Genomic DNA, 13,842 nt, shown 5'->3' with positions numbered 1-13,842 from the left:
GGATGAAACATCTTTGGGAGGCCTTGCAGAAAGGTCTGTGCAACGCGTTCCCAGAGACTGGGAAGTTACAAACTCCTGTTTCTGGACAACGTGTTGCTGAGGCTTCGGTCAGTCAAAAAAGGAGCGGTGGAGAAGGTGGCCGTCTGACCGATGCGTTTAGACAATTTTTTGGTCTGCAGCCCCAAGGTATGATCGGTTCCAGCAACCATCGCCAGCGTCTGTTTTACATGGCACAGGAATACCTAGGGGCAAGATCTGACTTGGACACCTTTCCCACCAAAAATCCTCTGGGTTACTGGGTCTTGAGGATGGATCACTGACCAGAGCTTGCACAGTATGCAATGGAGCGACTGGCCTGTCCTGCATCCAGCATTCTTTCAGAACGCACATTCAGTGCAGCTGGAGGCTTTGTAACCGATCACAGGGTGCGTCTGTCCACCAACTCGGTCGATCGACTGACCTTCATAAAAATGAATCAGTCTTGGATCACCACCAGCTACCAAGCACCTGATGCTGGTGTAACCGAATATTTTTTTTTTTAAATCTCAGATCCCTTCAAAGACTGCCTATGCTGATGCTGAGTGACTATCCTGAGTAATTATCCTCTTCCTCCTCAATGATCACGCTGATAGCTTGTAAGAACATTTTTGGTTCTGGGTGCCGCCACCAGTGCCTAAGGCCCAATTTTTCAGCCCCTGTTTAACAGGGGCGTGTAATTACAATTTTTTATGCAATACTTTGCAGCAGGGCTCGTTTCTGCGTTCCAACTAGAGTATCTGTGAGGGGTTGCAGTGTTGTGGCACCAGCACCAGTGCCTAAGACCCAATTTTTCAGCCCCTGTTTAACAGGGGCATGTAATTACAATTTTTGATGCAATACTTTGCAGCAGGGCTCGTTCCTGCATTCCAGCTAGAGTATCTGTGAGGGGTTGCAGTGTTGTGACACCAGCACCAGTGCCTAAGACCCAATTTTTCAGCCCCTGTTTAACAGGGGCGTGTAATTACAATTTTTGATGCAATATTTTGCAACAGGGCTTGTTCCTGCATTCCAGCTAGAGTATCTGTGAGGGGTTGCAGTGTTGTGGCACCAGCATCAGTGCCTAAGGCCCGATTTTTCAGCCCCTGTTTAACAGTGGCGTGTAATTGCAATTTTTGATGCAATACTTTGCAGCAGGGCTTGTTTCTGTGTTCCAACTAGAGTATCTGTGAGGGGTTGCAGTGTTGTGGCACCAGCACCAGTGCCTAAGGCCCAATTTTTCAGCCCCTGTTTAACAGGGGTGTGTAATTACAATTGTTGATGCAATACTTTGCAGCAGGGCTCGTTTCTGCATTCCAACTAGAGTATCTGTGAGGGGTTGCAGTGTTGTGGCACCACCACCAGTGCCTAAGGCCCAATTTTTCAGCCCCTGTTCAACAGGGGCATGTAATTACAATTCTTTATCTAATATTTCACAGCAGGGCCTGTTTCTGGGCCCACCAAGATTGAGTGAGGACTTACAGTGTTGTGGCACTAGCACCATGACCACCAAAGGCCCAATTTTTCTGCCCCTGTTCAACAGGGGCATGTAATTACAATTCTTGATCTAATATTTCACAGCAGGGCCCTGTGAGGGCTTACAGTGTTGTGGCCACAACAACACCAAATTTCTGCTGAGTATATTTGGGCAGGCCCCTACTTTCAAACATCCAACTTACAAATGACTCCTACTTGCAAACGGATGGAGACAACAGGAAGTGAGATGAAATCTACCTCTAGGAAGGGAAATTCTCTCCTGTAAGAGTTAATATGGGAAAAACGTTTCTCCTGATGCTTTATCACCAATCCTTGTTTCACAAAAAAACCCAAATTTTCAAAAAACATTTGTCATTGGGACAAAAAATGAGGTGAAATCTTCTGAAGAAGAGCACAGACAGCAAAACAAATGTCACAGGGGTGATAATCCTTCCCTATGTTTTCCAAAAGCTTAAAATAGATTTTTTGGCTGGAGCTAAACACGTTAAAAATGTACCAGTTCAAAATTACAAACAGATTCTACTTAACAACAAACCTACAGTCCCTGTCTTGTTTGCACCGCCTGTATACTGCTGTTCAGAGTATATAGGGCCTGGTGGCCCCACGCCTCCTTTCCTTTTTTTAATTTAGGTGCGGGGTTCCCCTTAATATCCATACAAGACCCAAAGGGCATGGTAATGGACTGGGGGGGTACCCATGCTGTTTGTCTCACTGATTTTCATCCATATTGCCAGGACCCGACATTACATTAAAGCCGCAAGCAGTTTTAAATTAATTTTTTTCCTTTAAAAATGACATTTTGTGCAGGGACTGTTCTAAGCACGGGAAACACGCGCCACTTTACAGGCATACTATAGACACCCCCAGGTATGATATTTAATGGAATATTTCACTTTTTTTTAACTTTAAGCATCATTAAAATCACTGCTCCTGAAAAAACGGCCGTTTTTAAAAGTTTTTTTGCATTGATACATGTCCCCTGGGGCAGGACCCGGGTCCCCAAACCCTTTTTAGGACAATACCATGCAAATTAGCCTTTAAAATGAGCACTTTTGATTTCGAACATTCGAGTCCCATAGACGTCAATGGGGTTCTGACGCTCGTGCAAATTTTCGGTCCGTTCGCAGGTTCTGGTGCGAACCAAACCGGGGGGTGTTCGGCTCATCCCTACTGGCAGTAATGCTCACAAAACTATATGACATTAAACTGGCAGTAACGCACACAGAACTATATGTCATTAAACTGGCAGTAACTCACACAGAAGTAAATGGCGTTAAACTGGTAGTAATGCACAAAACTATGTGGCGTTAAACTGGCAGTAACGCCCACAGAACTATATGGCGTTAAACTGGCAGGAACACACACAGAACTATATGGCGTTAAACTGGCAGTAATGTACACAGAAGTAAATGACATTAAACTTGCAGTATTGCACAAAACTATATGGCATTAAACTGGCAGTAACACACACAGAACTATATGACGTTAAACTGGCAGTAACGGACACAGAAATATATGGTGTTAAACTGGCAGTAACGCACACAGAACTATATGGTGTTAAACTGGCAGTAATGCACACAGATGTAAATGGCGTTAAACTTGCAGTAACACAATCAAATAGACGGTGTTCAACCGTCACTACACTGACGCTATCTGAACTGTCTCTACTCTAGCTATACACTAATGTAAAGATTACTGACACGGTCTCACTACCCTACACTGCAACTATCTGAGCTGTCCCTACTCTACACTAATGTATGTATGAATGACAATGTCTCACTACACTACAGTGAAACTATGTGAGTTGTCCCTACTCTAGCTGCCCCCCTTATTCAAAGCTGAATGATGGTCCTCCTCATTACACTCACACTATCCCTGGACTGACACTAAACTAATATTCTACACTGACAATTGAAGCAAATTAGAACAGTATAGCACACTAACTAACTAATAGCACTGAACAGAGCCCTGTTCTATCTCTCTCCACACTGAAATCACCCTGAAAATGGTTGCCATTGAAAGAATACTTTTATACATTGGGGCAGGAATGAGCCATGATAAAGTCATGATGACAGTGTCCAATCATGACTCTGACAGTGCTCTGTGCCCTGATTGGCTGAAACTTTCACTGATTCAGCCAATTAGGGCTTGCAATGCACTGTTCAGTGTCGCAATGCATTGTGGTTGATTTGGGGGACAGAACAAACGGTCAAATTCATCTGTTTGTTTGGCTGTTCATCGAACGTCCGAACAGTGAAAGTTTGGCCCAAACTTATGCTCGGGCCAAACTGTTCGCCCATACCCAGTGCATAGTAAAAAGGGTGAAAATAGCATGGTGTTCCCCCTAAAACCCTCTTAAACCAGGCCCTTAATCAAACATGTAGCCTGGATGGCCAGGAAAGAAAGGGGAAGGGAGAATGCACAACCCTTTTCATACCATACCAGGCCACATGTCTGTCAATATATCGACGTTACCTTGCAAGGGTGGGCACTAAAGGTAGCAGGCACCTTGCTTCCTTGCTGAGAGGACAAGGACATTTACTGCACATCTGATCATAAAGATGATGTGGGGTGTGTGGGGCTTTTTTTTTAGTTAAATCTCGCCACATATCAACCTGACTGATTTTATCTCCTTCAGATTTATGAACAAACAATGCAGTTCTAAGGCCTATATAAACAATCTATTTATTTTATAGGCCAGTGGTATTACATTAATATTCAAGGTGGTTTGGTCACTAAAATATTCTTTTGGCTGAGGTCCGAATCTCAAGTCTGTGCTATGAAAGATTGTACACGTCTACTTTCCTTTTTTTGGTGCAAATCACACTCTCTGGCACTTTTGTTACTGTTTCCTCCACACACTCTGGTAATACTCTGTAAATGTCCCCATAAGCGTTCCCCCTTAGATCAGGTGCCCCTACCAGAGTAATTCATTGCATTGGGTGCCCCGATCAGACTACCCCCATAAATCAGTTGCCACCATCAGAGTACCCCCTTAAGTAATGTGTTCCCATCAGAGTGCCACCTTACATCAGGTTTATGCATCAGAAGGCCTCCTTATATCTGGTGTATCCCATCAGTGTGTCCTCTTACATAATTTGTCTCCATCAGAGTGCCCCATTATATAAGGTTTCTCCCAACAGTGACCCCTTACACAGGGTGTCCCCATCAGAGCGCCCTTATATTGGGTGTCACCATCAGAGTGCCCCCTTACATCAGGTGTTCCCATCACATAAGATGTGCCCTTCAGAGTGCTCCTTTACATTATGCGTGCCCATCAGAGCGCCCCTTTACATCAGATGTACCAATCAGAGTGCCCCGTTACATCAGATCTCCCCATCAGAATGCCCCTTTATTTTAGGTGTCCCCATCACAGTGCCACCTTACATCAGGCATCCCACCAGAGTTCCCCCTTACATCAGATGTCCCCATCATTGTGCCCCTTAACATAAATTGTGCCTATCAGAAGGCCCCTTAACATAAAATGTGCCTATCAGAGATTCCCTTAACATAAAATGCGCCCCTCAGCATGCCCCTTATATTATGTTAAGGGTGGGCACATTTTATGTAAAGGGGCACTCTGAGGTTAAGTGGCACTCTGATGGGCACATTTTATGTTAAGGGGCACTCTGATGGGCACAACATAAAATGTGCCCATCAGAGTGAACCTTAACATAAAATGTGGCCATCAGCTTGCCGCTTAAGAGAAGTTATGCCCATCAGCGTGCCCCTGTAAATATCAATGAAATGCACACACAACATACATTAAGGGCAGGCAGGGAGCAGCAGGCGGCAGAGGTAGCAAGCTGCAGGGGGGTGGTAGTTGTACCAGGAACCTTGCTGAAAGGGGCAGGGTGAGCATATGACATCACACCATACCTCACGGCTGTCAGGGAGTGCGAGCCAGGTGCCACAAGATAGTGAGCAGCAGCGGGTGGAGCACGCACATGATGTCACACCACAGGTCACGGTCCACTAGGGAGTGAGAGCTGGAAGCCATGGGATAGTCAGTAGAAGGGGTGGAATGTACACGGAATGTCATGCAGTCCCAGCAACTAATTACTGCTGAATGGCGGGGATGTGCCACTTTGCAATTGCGGGCTGATGGTCCAAACAGGAGTGTCGCACGATCTGTGTTTGGACCACGGGCTGCCATTCAATGATGGCTGTTATAAGCAATCAGGCAGGCCTTCAAATTACATAATTGTTGGTAAGTCTAAAGGGGATTGTTTAATCACAGTGTAGCTAGGAATGAGTGAAATTTGCCAATTTCATTTTGTATTATGAGTGTTTCTTCACTTTTTTGTATTTATTGTTTTTTTAAGGATTTTTAAACCGAATAATAACTTGAATTGGGACAGTACAAAATAGCTTTTTTGCTTTTTCATTTATTTGGTGAATTTTACTGTTATTTGATATATTCTAACATATATATATATATTTTTTTGTGTCACAGCACACACGATCATGATAACTGATCTATTTTATTATATTTAAAGCCTATATATGTTTGTAATTACTGATCATGATCAAATATTATGTGTTTAAAAACTCAGCAGTGTGCAATGAGTCAGCCTGACAAATTATTATTTTAGGACAGGGGTGACAATATTAGTTGAACATCACATTGCCATTGGCTTACATAGTGACATACTGTAGTTAGGTTGAAAACACACACATCTAGTTAAACCAATAGAAAAGAAAACAAACAAACAATAAATCCAGTGCACAAAGCAATATTTTTTTACCTCAGGCAACTTTAGATTACTCATGTTCTTTCTTACTAATTTTCCCTAACTAAGACCATGAAAACCCATTTTGTTGAGACATTGTGTCAGTCTCTAAAGGCTTTTTGCTATTTTTCATGCAAAAAAATGTTGGTATGTTATTATTTTATTGCATACTGTATATAAATATGCACTACACTAAGTACAATGTATTTTAATTTAAGTTTGCTAGAAAAGGCATTACATTAAGTGATAACAATCTCAGAAATTAATACCATATTAGGCAAGTACTTGGTTTGTATTTTACATGCATTTCTAAACTAATTATGTTAATTATGTTAGAAATGAAATTACAGTAACATGTTAGGCAAGTTTATTTTATAATTAGAAAGGCTGAACTAATGAAATCTGACAGTATTAAATGGTGAGATGCTTTAGTCATTACATGTACACTTGTAAAATTATTTATTCATTTACAGCAACTCTTTAATTTCTCCATACTTACCTATTATTTTTTTTTCATTTTTAAATACAGACAAGAGTTTTCTGAACATGAATGTAAACCTCAAAACAAAAATGTGCTATATTGCAGCTTACTAGTTCTTAACAAGCTGCCTGCATTTTTTAAGGCTTTTTTAACGTTATTTTTATCTCACCTTGCAATCCTGCAAATAACACATTTCCTGCCCCTGGATGTGGATGACTGCACTCACTCTTCTATTGTATCTATGGGGGCAGCCATAATTAACAGCTTTTTAACTCATTCAGCATAGATTGCCATTAACCTTTGTCAGCCAAAGGAATATTCACACTCAAGCAGTTATGTCCTTAACCACTTTAATACAGGGCACTTACACCCCCTTCCTGCCCAGACCAATTTTCAGCTTTCATCACTCTCATACTTTGAATGACAATTACTCAGTCATGCAACACTGTACCCAAACAACATTTTTATCATTTTTTCCACAAATAGAGCTTTCTTTTGTTGGTATTTAATCACCACTGGGTTTTTTTATTTTTTGCGTTATAATAAAAAAATTTGTGAAAATTTGGGGAAAAAAAAACACTTTTTTAGTTTCTATTATAAAATTTTGCAAATAAGTAATTTTTGTTCATAAATTTGGGCCAAAATGTATACTGCTATATATCTTTGGTAAAAATAACCCAAATTATTGTATAGTATTTGGTCTGCGCGAAAGTTATAGAGTTTACAAGCTATGGTACAAATTATAAAAAATGTATCATACCTGAAATGTCAAGACAGCACAAATATCCCTCCAAATTACCCCTTTTTGAAAGTAGACAGTCCATGTTATTTAGTAAGAGGCATGGTAAGTTTTTTGAAGTTGTAATTTTTTCCCACAATTCTTTGGAAAATGAAAAAATTTATTGTAGACAGTCCAAGTTATTTAGTAAGAGGCATGGTAGGTTTTTGAAGTTGTAATTTTTTCCCACAGTTCTTTGGAAAATGAAGAAATTTATTTATTTTTTTTACACAAAATTATCATAACAAGTTATTTCTTACACACAGCATAAGCATATTTCCAATTACATCCCAAAATACATTCTGCTACTCGTCCTGAGAATGGTGATACCACATGTGTGAGACTTTTCACAGCTTGGCCACATACAGAAGCCCAACATGCAGGGAGCACCATGTCAGAAACCATGAATCAGACTGAGACAGAAGTACAGTTAAATTGCACTTGTTTAATAATAATAAAAAAAAATATAAACAGAGTAAACATAGTAAAAACATAACCAGAGTTCAGGAACTGGAACAGATAGTCAGACAAGCCAAAACATCAGGGAGCCAGAGAATAGCATAGTGGAACAGCAAGCAGGATCTGGAGCCAGATGGAATGTCAGCCAAGCAAGTCTTTAACAGGAACACAGGAGAGCGTCTCTAGAGATGTGACCAAGGCGAAGGCAGAGATCATCTGGACTGGACTGACGAGCAGGATATCATCAACAGATGAGTCACTGTGGAGAGACAGGAGCTGGGAATTAGCTGACAGCTGAGCGGCCAGCTCAGAGAAGGAAGGGCTGAGCCCAGCCCTGACACACCATCAGGTATTCTAGAAGCATAAATTACACATCTAATTTCATTCCTACCTATCACACAATCAGCACCAGGACAGTGGAATTACCCACATAATTACCCCATTTTGGAAAGCAAACACCCCACGTATAATCTATGAGGCATTATGAGTCTTTTGAACATGTCATTTTTTTCCACAAGTTTTGGAAAATGTGGAAAGAAAAAGAAAACATATTTTTTCTTACACAAAGTTGTCAGTTTATAAGATTCTAACACATAGCATGTACATAGCAAAAATCACACCCCAAAATACATTTTGCTACTCTTCCTGAATATGACAATACCACATGTGTGAGACTTTTACACAGCCAGGCCACACACAAAAGCCAAACATAAAGGGAGCACCGTCAGGCGTTCTAGGAGCATAAATTACACATATAATTTCCTGATGACCTATCACACCTTTGAAGGTCCTGGAGCACCAGGACAGTGGAATTACCCACAAAATGACCTAATTTTGGAAAGCAAACACCCAAACATATATTCTATGAGGCATAATGAGTCTTTTGAACATGTAATTTCTTTCCAAAAGTTTTTGGAAAATGTGGAAAGAAAATGAAAACTTTTTTTTTCTAATACATAGCATGTACATAGCAAAAAATACCCCCCCAAAATATATTCTGCTACTCGTCCTGAGTATGGTGATACTACATGTGTGAGACTTTTACACAGCCTGGCCACATAGAGAGGCCCAACCTGCAGGGAGCACCATCAGGCGTTCTAGGAGCATAAATTGCACATTTATTTTCCTGACAACCTATCACACTTTTGAAGGTCCTGTAGCACCAGGATAATGGAAACACCAACAAAATGAACCTATTTTGAAAAGCAAACACCCCAACATATATTCTATGAGGCATGGGCAGGTACTCGTGTATGCTGATGGGCTGGTGATAGGTACTCGGATACTCTGATGGATGGTGACAGGTACTTGGGTACTCTGATGGGCTGGTGACAGGTACTCGGGTACTCTGATGAGCTGGTGACAGGTACTTTGATGGGCTAGAGACAGGTACTTGGGTACTCTGATGAGCTGGAGCTAGGTACTCAGGTACTCTGATGGGCTGGTGATAGGTACTCAGGTACTCTGATGGGTGGTGACAGGTATTTGGGTACTCTGATGGGCTGGTGACAGGTACTCAGGTACTTTGATGGGCTGGTGACAGGTACGTGGGTACTCTGATGAGCTGGTGACGGGTACTTTGATGAGCTGAAGACAGGTACTTGTGTACTCTGATGGGCTGGTGATAGGTACTTGGGTACTCTTATGGGTGGTGACACGTACTTGGGTACTCTGATGGGCTGGTGACAGGTACTCGGCTACTTTTATGGGCTGGTGACAGGTACTTGGGTACTCTGATGAGCTGGTGACAGGTATTCGGTTACTTTCATGGGTTAGTGACAGGTACTCAGGTACTCTGATGAGCTGATGACAGGTACCCGGGTACTCTGATGTGCTGGTGACAGGTACATGGGTACTCTGATGGGCTGGTGAAAGGTACTCGGGTACTCTGATGGGCTGGTGACAGGTACTCGGGTACTCTGATGAGCTGATGATAGGCACTTGGGTACTCTGATGGGCAGATGACAGGTACTTGGGTACTCTGATGGGCTAGTAACAGGTACTCTGATGGGCTGGTGACAGGTACTCTGATGCTGGTGACAGGTACTCCAGGGCTGGTGACAGGTACTCTGATGCTGGTGACAGGTACTCTGGGGATGGTGACAGGTACTCTGATGGGCTGTGACAGGTACTCTGGGGCTGGTGACAGGTACTCTGATGGGCTACAACAGGTACTCTAGAGCTGGTGACATGTACTCTGGGGCTGGTGACAGGTACTCTGATGGGCTGTGACAGGTACTCTGGGGATGGTGACAGGTATTCTGATGGGCTGTGACAGATACTCTGATGGGCTGTGACAGGTCATCTCACGGGCTGGTGACACGTCCTCTTTATTTTTGGTGCAATTGGGGCACATCACTGCAGTAGCAGCACATTTTTCTTCCAGGTCTCCTCCTCACACACTGAGAAAGAGAACCTGGAAACGGCACTACAGCTGTTTGTTGACATTTGTAACTGGCTGTGATTGGACACAGACAGTCTTGTAGTAAAGAGCCAATTTTATCAGCTCTTTACCCTGATAGAGGATGGGCTGTGTCCGAGGAACACGCCTCATCCCCGATCTCCACGTTGTGCACCCCCGGGGGCGATTAGGAGCACAACACATGTGACCGGCTGTGATTGGACACAGCCAGTCACGTGGCAAAGAGCCAATTTAATTGGCTCTTTACCCTGCTCAGGGAAGGGCTGAGCCCGAGTTACACAGCTCATCCCCGATCGCCACGCTGCAGGCCCCCGGGGGCCCGCAGGAATGGCTAGAACTGAAGGACGCCATATGATGTCCACCCGGAGGGAGGAGATGTTCCTGACAGCTTTATTTCTCTATGGCCCGGTATGGAAGTAGTTAATTCCTATAAATCAGAAAGAGGGTGGAAAAATATAGAGGAAAAGTGGCAGACAGTACACCAGGATGACAGGTTTAAAGATAAACAGGTGAATATCTGATTGTTATAATTACTAGATATAAAATATGGGGGCTATTTGGTAAGTAGCATATTTAAACAAGAGATGAAGAGCTCCCTGTCACTAAGATGCAACCTGTGGGTAAACATAAATGTGGAAACTGTGGTATATGCCTATAATTAAGGATAAAACAGATTATATTGAGTAATTATATAAATTGTACTGATGGATTTATTACATGCAGGACTGAGTTTGTAGTATATTGCATATGTCATTGAGTATGTAGTATACTGCATGATGTCAATGTGCATATTATTACATAGCAAAAGCTATTAAAGTGTTAAAGAACTGGATTTAGGAGTATCTTGGATCTATTGCCACAGGAGTCAGAGCTTTACAGTTCATTAAGGCTCTGTTTCCACTAGTGCGACTTTTCATGCGACTTGGGACTGAAAAGTCGCATGACAAATTGTTTCCCATGATTTCCAATGAGTACCGTTCATATCTGTGCGACTTCAAGTCGCAGCGACTTCAAAGTAGTTCCTGCACTACTTTGGTCCCACTTTGATGCGACTTGAGGTCCATAGATACAGGCATTGCTTCAAATCGCGGTAAAAAGTCGCGGTAAAATCGCGGTAAAAAATCGCGGCAAAATCGCGCGACTTTGGGGACGCAATAGTGGAAACATAGCCTAAACATATTGGAAACAACCAAGGGAATGATGTGCAGGTAATCAATGCCTATTTTATGAATCCATTGGGTGATGTGCCACTCATACCGACACACAACATACACCATTGACTCCCTCCCAAAGGCAGATATGTAGGCAAATTTAGGCAGGTGCATACAAATCCCTCATGGAGGTACCCCAAACATGAAATAATTGACTAATTAATAATAAGCTGCGAGATTTTCACTATGATATCATGTTTCTTCCTTTGAAAGAGGTACTATTTACACAGGTAATGTCTTAATACAGCAATGTTAGAATATTTGGCAGTATTAAATATTAAACGGTCTTGACAGTGATGCCCACCAACAGGCTACCTGTGTCATTTTCAGAGTAATATATTCTGTTTAAGATACCCATTTTATCCAATGATGCATTTGCACCAATGGTTTTATCTGAGCATTCAAATACTTTTTCACTTTCCTTTCCTATGACCTGGTGTGTCTCCATTGGATATGCAGTGAGCTCTGTATGATGAAAAGAGCAGCCCATATGAATTGGTGACCAGGTGGAAGCTCTCTATCATCGTTGACTGGTGACATTTAGATGGGGTTGTAAACCTTCATGTTTTTTCACCGTAATGCATCCTATGCATTACGGTGAAAAAACACCTGGCAGGGACCAGCCCTCCAGCCCCCCATTTTACTTACCTGAGCCCTGGAACTTGACCCGACAGGGACGTGCTGTCTCGCTGCCTGGGGTTCTCAGCTCTTGTTTGGATAGATTGATAGCAGCACAGCCATTGGCTCCCGCGGCTGTCAATCAAATCCAATGACGCGGACGCTGGGGAGCGGGGCCAAGTCATACATTCGACAGCTACGGACGCCAAATGCTGACCTCGGGAACACGCCTGCAAGGTAACCCCCTCAGTGCCACTGTAAGGGTGCGAAACGGATGGAGGGTAAAGTTGTCACGTAGACATGTCTTCCAACAAGCATTTATATAGCTTAGGGTAGTTTTGAGAATAAAGGATGTGCAAGGAGGACATTAAATTTATTCCTAGATATGGAAAGATTCTCGGTTTGCCAATGAAACCTTTGTTTGTTACTGGTGTATATATGGTCCGGTGGACATACTGGGCACCTTTGCTGCCACTGTGCTATTGCTGGGTGTCCAGTGTACTCCTGTTCCTTTAAGGGGGATTGGGCTGCCTCCAGGCCCACCTGCCCCTCATCTATCCATTTAATGCATGTGCTTCCACTGTGGAGACATTTATAAATTCAGTAATGTTAGGACTGCAAGCATACACAGGGTGCCGTGAAGAGGCCTTGCAGCTTATGCATGCATTTGCAAATGTGTGCTAACTAAACCCCTGTTTTTAACGCAAACTGTTGGACAGGTTAATTTGGTCAGTTGGCGGACTGGTTGGTGACTTGAGCGATGGAATGTTCTGTTTCTGTCTTTCATGTCATTGAAACCTATAGGATTGCTTGAGGGTCGTAACTGTGAGAGCTTATATTATCGAGAATGGTTTAAGTATGGCATATAGTGGTGGGGGACGAGATAGGATCAATATATCATCCACGAAGAGGGCACACTTATGTTCTCCATCTCTGCAATCAACCCCCTTCACATCTGTGCAATTGTGGATTTTTATTGTTAAAGGTTCTAGGGCCAAGACAAACAACAGCAGGGATAAAGGGCAGCCCTGATGAGTTCCTCTGTGGATACTGAGCGGGTTGAATGAATATCACTTTACCATTATGGACGCCAACAGAGAGCTGCATAATACCTGAAGGGTCGACGGGAATCTCAGTCCAAAACTGTACGGTGACAGGACATGAGAAATATAATTCCAGGACAGAGTATCAAAGGCCTTATGAATATCTAAGGAAAGCAACATAGCCCATCGAGGCCCCCTCCCATCCAAATTAGAGTGAATTTCTGAAATTACATATATCACTCTCCTGGTTTGATCAGATGCCTGGCGGTTAGGAACAAATTCTGCTTGGTCAGGGTGAACACACTGACCCAAAAATTACTTTAGTCTCGCAGCAAGTATTTTTGACATTATTTTGAGATCCACATTCATCAGAGAAATAGGGTGGTAGTTCATGTAGTCCCTATGATCTTTCCCTGGTTTCAGGATAGCACTTCTTATATATATGTGACCATATATATTTGTCCATAACACCATCTACCATTGATCACCTGTAAAATTATTTAACAAAAGGGCAGTGTTACAACAGACTCCAAATGTTATGGTAACATAGTTTTAGATGTGTTTAAATGTTTGTATCTCATGATG

Source organism: Aquarana catesbeiana, linkage group LG11 (assembly GCF_042186555.1).
Source record: "Aquarana catesbeiana isolate 2022-GZ linkage group LG11, ASM4218655v1, whole genome shotgun sequence".
Classification (NCBI taxonomy): Eukaryota; Metazoa; Chordata; class Amphibia; order Anura; family Ranidae; genus Aquarana; species Aquarana catesbeiana.
Note: the sequence above shows the minus strand (reverse complement) of the source record.